The 9,159-nt window shown below is 39.0% G+C and overlaps 2 long non-coding RNA genes across 3 annotated transcripts in view; one reads left to right on the top strand and one right to left on the bottom strand.

The window, feature by feature from the left end:
• LOC108298213 overlaps positions 1–8,876 on the top strand; it is a 26,852-nt gene extending 17,976 nt beyond the window's left edge. For both annotated transcript variants that reach the window (XR_001822493.2, XR_001822491.2), the window contains exons 3-4: positions 5,589–5,841; positions 8,031–8,876. This is a non-coding gene — a long non-coding RNA (uncharacterized LOC108298213). The remainder of the gene's footprint in view (positions 1–5,588; positions 5,842–8,030) is intronic.
• LOC108298214 overlaps positions 1–9,098 on the bottom strand; it is a 15,421-nt gene extending 6,323 nt beyond the window's left edge. The window contains exons 1-2 of the long non-coding RNA XR_001822495.2: positions 9,087–9,098; positions 6,917–6,922 (exon numbers count right to left, since the gene is read on the bottom strand). This is a non-coding gene — a long non-coding RNA (uncharacterized LOC108298214). The remainder of the gene's footprint in view (positions 1–6,916; positions 6,923–9,086) is intronic.
• Between the last annotated feature and the right edge of the window lie 61 nt (positions 9,099–9,159).

Genomic DNA, 9,159 nt, shown 5'->3' on the forward strand with positions numbered 1-9,159 from the left:
AAAAAAAAAAAAAAAAAAGATGAAAGATCAAGAATAGACAACCTAGCATTATACCTCAAGGACTGGAAAAACATCAGCTAAGCTAGTTACAAAGTTAGTAGGAAGACGGAAATAATAAAGATCAGAACAGAAATAAATAGAAGATAGAAAAAATAGAAGAGATCAACCAAACTAAGAGTTGGTTTTTTAAAAAAGATAAACAAAATTTACAAACCTTTAACTAGACTGATTAAGAAAAATATGCAGAGACTCAAAATCAGAAATGAAAGAGAAGACATTAGAACTGATACCACAGAAATACAAAGGGTTACTTAAAAACTATTATGAACAAGTACATGCCAACAAATTGGATACCCTAAAAACTGGATAAATTCCTAGACATATGCAACCTGCAGGATTGAATCAGGAACGGGAACAGACCGACATCAAGTAAGGAGATTAAATCAGTGATAAGTCTACCAGCAGAGAAAAGCCCTGGACATGACAACTTCACTGCTGAATTTGATGAAACATGTAAAGAGTTAATACCAGTTCTTCTCTATCTCTTTCAAAAAACTGAAGTAGAGGAAATACTCCCAAACACATTCACAGTAATGGCCAGCATTATCGGGAGCCCACTGCCCAACAAGACCACTACAAAATAAGAAAAAAAAAAAATTACAAACCAATATCCCTGATGAACATATATGCAAATATACTCAATACAATACTAGCAAATTGAATTCAACAGCACATTTTAAAAAACCGTTTACCATGATCAAGTGGGATTTATCACAGGGATACAAAGATGGTTCAACTTACACAAATCTATAAATGTGTGATAAACCATATTAACAGAATGAAAGACAAAAACCATCTCATCTCAATAGATGCAGAGAAAGCATTTGACAAAATTTAACATTCCTTCATGATTAAAAACTCTCAAAAAATAGGTAGAGCATCAACAGATGATTCAGTCTTTAAAAACAGAAATCCTGTCCTTTTCGAGGTGGATGAACCTGGAAGGCATTATGTTAAGTGAAATAAGCCAGGCGCAGAAAGACAAACACTGCATGATCTCACTTACATGTGGAATCTAAAAAAGTCGAACTCATAAAATCAGAGAGTAGAATGGTAGTTCTCAGGGGCTGGGGGAGGAGATGGGAGGTGGGAGTGGTATTAGGTGTTTGTCAAAGGACACAAAATTTCAGTTAAACAGGAGGAATAAATTCAGATCTTCTGTATTGTATGGTGACTACAGTTAATAATAATGTATACTTGATAAGAGAGTAGATTTAAGTGTTCTCGTGACACACACAAATAAGTAATAGTTATGCTAATTAGCTCGAGTTAACGATTTCACAATGTGTGCATATATCAAAACATCATGTTGTACATAATATATACCATTTTTATTTTTCAACTAAAAAATCATTGTAAAAACAAGTGTTTGATGCTCATCTCAAACTATAAAAAGCCTGCAATGCAAAGGGTTTCTGTGGTGTAGCAGTTACCACGGTGCCTAACACGCGGGAGGTCGCCTGTTTGAAACCCAATGGAAACAACAGATTTCTTTTGTCTCCCAGAATCCGACCGGGAGTGGCCGCCTCTTCCTGGGAGTCCAGAGCTGCAAGGAACAGTAAAAATCTTGCCTCTTTTTTTTAAAAAAAGATCATCATCCTGGATAGCTGTGCCAAATTAGCAGGCCGCTCTGGGCGGGCGCTCCCCAGCTGGGACGTGCTCCCTGAAAGTCTGGAACGTGAAATCTTACAGAACCAGATTTCCAGTGTGCACTTTCTCCTGGTTACGTTTTTTCCCTCTCCCTCGCAGAGGAATAGCCGTCGCGCTCTTGCCCTGGCCATTTTTGAGTAGACTCGCCTTAAGTCGAGTCCCTTAACAGTGGAGACATTTCTTATGTTCTGAGCCTCTAAAAGTGGTGGGTAGTCGCGGCACACCTACTCCTGCATAAAGGAAAGGACAGAGAGGCTTGGGTCAGATGAGGAATTAGCTCAAGTGGTAGAGTGCTCGCTTAGCATGTAAGACAGGGTGAGATCGATGCTCACCTTCTCCAGGTTGTTCTTCATAGACATGGGGTCACAGGAGACTAACAGCTTCAGGTTTAGTGACCTGTCAAAAATGTCAGCCACTTGACTGCTCCACTGGCTAAAGACCCGTGGGCATAAAGAAACGGTGCTAGTAATAGCCTCTAAAACGAGCAATATACAAAACCCATTTTGTAAGTTGTTTTCTGTTTATTAAAAGGAGCAAAGAGATCCCAAGAGGGTGGGACATACTCGATTGTTCCTTTTCTCTCCTTTCTGCAGCTTGACCCAAAATGCAGCGCAGTCCTGGAAACCGCAGGGCAGAGCAGGATAAATAAAACCCAGCTTTCTTTCTGGTCAGGGCACTGTAAAGTGAAGTTCCAAGTAAAGGTAAAGTCCTGCTCAGAGTGTGGAAAGCAACCCGTAAGTGGCTTGTGAACCCGCCGATTGCACCTCTGAGTTTAGAATATGTAGCTGTAAGGAGCAAAACCAAATACAGAAAGCTTATTTTTCCTAAATTAAAAAATTGTTTTGGCCGGGCGCGGTGGCTCAAGCCTGTAATCCCAGCACTTTGGGAGGCCGAGGCGGGTGGATCACGAGGTCAAGAGATCGAGACCATCCTGGTCAACACGGTGAAACCCCGTCTCTACTAAAACTACAAAAAATTAGCTGGGCATGGTGGCGCGTGCCTGTAGTCCCAGCTACTCAGGAGGCTGAGGCAGGAGAATTGCCTGAACCCAGGAGGCGGAGGTTGCGGTGAGCCGAGATCGTGCCATTGCACTCCAGCCTGGGTAACAAGAGCGAAACTCTGTCCCCACCCAAAAAAAAAAAAAAAAACTTGTTTTGTGATTCTGCTTATATAAGGTATCTTGAATAGGCAAATTCATGTAGATAGAAAGAATAGAAGTTTTTGGGGAGAAGGAAATGTAAAGTTATTGTTTAATGAGTACAGAGTTTCTATTTGATGATGATGAGAAAGTTCTGGAAATGGGTAGTGGTGATGGTTGTTCACATTGTAAATGTACTTAGTGCCGCTAAATTGAACACTTAAAATCTTAAATGTAAAATGTGTTATGTATATTTTACCACAATGAGAAAATACAAACCCTTGTTCTTTCTTTAATTTTAGCACATAGTCTCATCATCCGTTTTTCTCCACACCAGCTCATCTATTCATTCTTCTATTCATTTGACAAATACTTATAAATGTCTAGATTTATTGTTCCATTCATCAGACATTAATTCAGGACCTCTTCTGTGTCACACAGTTTCAAGACTTCTCCCTCAAATGTGTACACCAATATCTTGACAAATACCATAGATCTTTCCTGCACAACCTGTCCAGAATCGTTCTCTTATTTTTCATTCATGTATCTCTGTCCATTCTACTGTGTTTATGGAGAATGTAGTCTGCACCACAAAGTATAATGGTCACTGGAGCTAAGGAAAGACTCATATTGTTTACTTCAGAAGCTGACAAAATAAATGTAAAGAAACCTCAATTCTTTCATCTCTTTGTAACTTCTTTCCATTTCTCTTCAGTTACAGTTTTCAGTTTTCCTATTCCCAAGCTCTTTGACATTAAACGTTGAACACCTTTTTCTTAAATGTTAATTTGATTATGTAAGCTGACTGGAAATTTTTCCAAGGGTTCTTAAGTCTCGGTGTTTTCTCAGTCATTATCATCATGTGCACAGGCATTTCAATCACTACTTCCTTTCACGTCTTTCCTTTCATTTTATAAACAGGCACACATACAGGCAGGCACACATGCACTTGTGCACTATACATCCCAAGTGAACAGGCATGTTTTCTTACACAGGAATTTCTACATCCATCCCTGTTCCTTCCCACTCATGTGCATTCTTCCTCATCTGCATCCTCCAAGGTTCATATTTATCCCTCTACTACAAGCTGGTCTTTTAATCCCCATGGTTCTTGTCTGTAATAGTTTTGTGATTTTTGCTGTTTTCTTCTATGGTGTGAATATGTGAGTTCTACATGATATACCTTAAAAAGAATTGAATATATGTGTATGTATATGTGTGTATATATGTATATGTATATGTGTGTATATTCAGATCTGTAGCTTAGATTTAGGAAGTCTGAGGGTCTCCATAGTGTAGAGATTACCTCACTTGCCTAACACGAGATGAGGCCCGCGGATATAAAACAGATGTTATATAATTATAAAGTGTCTATTCACCGAAGGGATGCAACTGTCCTAAATAAGTCTGTTTCTGGCCACAGAGCTTTAAAACTTATAAACAAAATGGATAAAACAGAAAGAAAATAGAAAAATCCAATTACAGTTGCAGACATTAACACTCCTCTCTCAGTAATTAATATTCAGTAGAAAACAAATCAGCAAACAGGGAACTGAACACCATCATCCACCAAAGGATCTAATAGACTTTATAAAGCAAAATCACAATTTATGTAGAAACAAGAGCCAAAAATTCAAAGAAAAGCAAGATCATATTATGACTAGGAAATCATGAATGGTCAGAGTAGAGAAAAGTGACATTATTGAAACTGATATTTCTGAAACAGTTACTGAAATAAATGACAAGAAAACTGACAGTGGTGAATCTGTAAGTGACTCTTTTCTTGTCCGTTTTTATCCTGCTTTTTCTTGAGGTCTGGCCTGGCCAAATTTCTTTTGAACTTCCTGAGCCTATTACAGTGTCTAGCACAGAGCATCTCTTGAGTGAATATCTACTGAACGAGTAGAATGGAATTGATAGATTTGAAAGAGATATGCAAGAATATTGTTCAGTAGTTGGCAAACCATTGAATGTGATGTTTGAAGGAGGACAATGAGTCAAAGTTCACTTGGAAGTCTAGACCCAGGAGGAGGTTGAGAATTAGATATTTGGTGTATGAATGAATAACTACTGTGGAGAAAAACAGGCAGAGAGATCATGAGCAGGAACAGAGAAAAAAACTCACATTTTGGAATCTAAAAAAAAAAATCTTCTCAGTTCAGGCTTTGCCACCTAGCAGCTCTGGCACCTTAGAAACAATAATTATCTGAGCCTCCACTACATCCAGAAAATGCACATTAGACGGCTGGGTGTGGTGGCTCACACGTATAATCCCAGCACTTTGGGAGGCTGAGGCAGGTGGATCACAAGGCCAGGCATTCAAGACCAGCCTGGCCAACATGGTGAAACTCTATCTCTACTAAAAATACAAAAATTAGCCAGTCATGGTGGCAGGCACCTATAATCCCAGCTACTTAGGAGGCTGAGGCAGGAGAGTCACTGGAACCCGGGAGGCAGAGATTGCAGTGAGCTGAGATCACACCACTGCACTCCAACCCTGGGTGATAGTACAAGACTCTGTCTCAAAGAAAAAAAAAAAAAAAAAAAAAAGAAAATCAAAAAAAAGGAATTCTACAAAAATCTGTAAAAAAAAAAAAAAAAAAACAAAGAAAATGCACATTAGGATACATCATTTTGTCAGTGAAATTCAATTGGACTATGTAAATGCAATAAATTTCATAAATAGCACACAAGAAAAAACAAGGAGGTTACTATCATAAGTGTTTTGTGTTTTTTGTAGATGCAGTGTCTCCAGTCATGTAGATGCAAGTGGAGATATAAAGGGAAGACAGTAGTATGGTCAAGAGACATGTTTGATGACTATTTCTTCATTCATTTACGTATTCAATTCATCAGTGAACTATCATAAACTGAGAATCTCCTGTCTCTTTTCAACAAAGGAGACCATGGAAGGGGTAAGAGTGACTAAGGTCTCTGAGGGAAGGAAAAGCCATATCATTGGGCCACAAGAGGGAAAAAGCAACAAAAGACAGGTACAATTGATCCTGGTAACGCAGAACCCAGATGGTCCTTTGAATACTGGAAAGGCGTAGACTTCTCTGGTCTTGGGTGTGAATCTTCCTAGTGCAGCATTGATTGATGCGGAGTAGTTTCCAAGTAGAATTGATTGTGGTTTTTGAAAGCTGAAACCATAAAGCAGGTGGGAAATAAACTTCGGTAAGGTGGGTGTTGGCCAGGGTTAAGCTGGAGCCCTCTTGGTGCAGCCAGCAGCGTGTCAATCTCATAATCTGAAGATCCTGGGTTAGAACTTCAGAGAGGGTACTGCTTTTGCCATAGAAGTTAGATGCACTAAATATCAGATCAGAACATAAATGCTGTCAGATAAGGATTTGAAGACTGACTCAGTATTTCAGAAAATGGAAAAATTATTTAAGCTTTGTTGTTTTTTTGACTTTCCAGTGGTTTGAGTAAAATGAGTGGTGAAAACAGAAGAGTAAATTGAGTAGATTACATCAGAAACTACATGCTATGCCATGTAATTTGTCTTTCTAGCTGACAGAGGAAGCAGGGGAAATTTCTCTTTCAACTTCCTGTTCTCAGGGTCACCCCACAGTAATTATTGGGTGAGTGGGTGAAGTAGTTTATTCTTTTAATCATCCAACAAATATTTCTTGAATGCATATCTTGTTAAGAGACTGTTTTGGGTTAAGAGTGAATACAATGCAAATATTCCTACCTTTGTGAAACTGCATCCCAGCTGGGAGGAGTGGGGAGAAATAGGAAACGAACAAAAATATGTAAGAAGTGGTGTGACAATGTCTTCTGTGAGGGAATCACTAGGCAGTAAAGCGTTTGGGAATGTGGAAGTGGCACATTCACCTTTCAGGAGGACAATCAGGAACTTTGTCTCCTTGACAACTTTAGCCTCGCCTTCTTCTAGTTATCTTGCTAGGACCTTTGTGCCCATGTTTTTCTAACGCTGTCATAAAAGTACTTTTACCTACCAAGGCAACTGGGGGTTATGAGAGCTTTTTGCACAGAAGGCTAATTGGCTTCGTTGGAAAACTGATGATACATGAGGACTGACTGGGGTGGTAAATTCCTCACATGTTTCTTCAAACGAAAAATGAGGACTGTGGGATTCTCTGGCTGAATCTCAACACCTAGAGATGGGTGTGGGCAATAGGAAGTGTTCAGTAAGTATTAGCTACTGCTTTGGTTGCCTTCTCCCTGTGGAAAGCTGGCCTCTCAAGCTGAATTTGTATCATAGGCATTAATGAGGGGCTTGACTGTATCAATATCTGATGAGAGATTTTGGTGCAGTTCTGCTGCCATGACTGATTTGCTCATTTGGTAGGTAGCATCCAACTTCTTGTGAACATAAAAATAAAATAAAATAGATTATGGAGAAATAGAATACAGATATATAGTAATGTATTAGTAAGGTATTACTATAAAGTATGGATTCGGATAAAAGAGTCTAAGAATTTGTGCATGATTATTTTAAATTTCTTTTGAATCTTTTTTTTCTTTTTACCTGTTTTTCAAGTCTCCAGTTTTTGTTACCCTTCTCCCAACAGGTCAGAGGGATAGCTAATGGTCAGAAGAAATCATCCAGCAACTACCATAGCACCATCTCCTACCTGCAGATGCCTCTTTTTATTCAGCCTCTATGGGAAGTAGCAGCACCATCCACTTCTCAGAGAGCAAGGTCTAGACTAACTCAGCTAACCCCATGTGCTAATCCGAGCTAACTCCAGTTACCCTAGTGGATTTAAAGATTGAAGTTAGAAACCAGCAGAGTTCTCTTCCTGCAAAGAATAGGCTTCCCTCTAAGGTTTCACATAGATACTGGGTGAGGAAAGAGCCCTCAATGGCTCGAAAAACTGGATGCTCTTTGGGCAAAGCAAAAAGCCCTGCTATGGAAGAGCATCATTTGAGCATAAATCAGGGTCTCAGTACAAAGAGCATGCTCAGGAGGTCAAGATCGTTAAGCAGAGAATCTGATCAGATTATCCGTGGTAGAGAGAAACAATCTTATTGGGAGAAGAATGACAATAATTGAGGACTTGGAAAAAAGGCTAAAAATGATTCCAAGAGAATGCAAAAAGAATCAGGCACAAATCCTTTACTACATTCTGTTGTATGAATCTCACCTTACTATGTGTTTGTATTCTGTTCCTCAACAATCTTTATTTTTATTTTATTTTTATGTTCACAGAGACTTGTTGGTGCCAACTAAATGAGCAAAACAGCAGTGACTAAAAAAAAAACACCACTGCACTAGAAAAACAAAACTAAACTAAAACTGCACCAAAGAAGTTTCTCATCGGCTCTTGAGAGCAGGTTCCTTAAAGGTGAACAATATACCACATACAAGGACTTTTTCAGCACCATGCATTAGCAATTGAACTGGATGTTTACTATTTTTTATATAAGTTGGTTGATATGGCTTTTCAGCTTCCCTCAGTATCATTATCCAAATTTTGTAGATGACACTGAAGGTCAGAGGAGTTCAACCATTTTCCTCAAATCATGTAGCTTTAAATAGGAAAACCAGATAGGAAAAGCAGATTTCTTTTTAAATTAAAAAACAAAAACACGAGCTCTCACTTTACCCTAGCACATAGTCTCCCCATCTGTTTTCTCCACACCAGGGCATTCATGTAACATTCATTCACATAACAAATACAGATCAATGAGTGGATTCATTCATCAGATATGAATTCAGAATCTCCTTTGTGTCTACCACAGTAGGCTCAGGACTTCCCAGTGTCTTTGTCTCCTCTCCATGAAATCTCTCCACCCAATGTCTTGACAAATACTATAGATCCTTCCTGCACAACATCTCCAGAATTATTTTCTTCCTTTTCACTCATCTCTGTCTTCATCCATGCTACAGTGTTTCTGGAGGATGCATTCTGCACTATGAAGTGTGATGGACACTGGCGCTGAAGAAACACTCCTGCTGTCCACCTCAGGAGCTAACACAATAAATATGGATAAACCGCAATCCTTTAATGTCTTTATGACTTCTTTCCCTTTCTCTCCAGTTACTGTTTTCTCATGTTCAAACTCTGACAGTCAAAACTAAACACCTTTCTCTAATATGTGGCTTTAATTATTTAAGTTTTTTGTCTGGGATTTTCTCAGTTACTCTTGAGTTTTCATAATACTCTCCCAGCTTATCTCCAAGTGGCCAGGCTTTTCATTCACTGCCTCCTCCATGTGTATTTCACACACACACATAGCCTGGTTTTCTCCACCCTATGTCCACTGCTTCTCTGCATAGCTCAATTTTGATTCTTACGCTCTGTTATTTTACATATTCTTACACTCTGATGTGATCT

The sequence above is a fragment of the Cebus imitator genome, unplaced genomic scaffold (genome assembly GCF_001604975.1).
Source record: "Cebus imitator isolate Cc_AM_T3 unplaced genomic scaffold, Cebus_imitator-1.0 Scaffold918, whole genome shotgun sequence".
NCBI classification, from domain to species: domain Eukaryota; kingdom Metazoa; phylum Chordata; class Mammalia; order Primates; family Cebidae; genus Cebus; species Cebus imitator.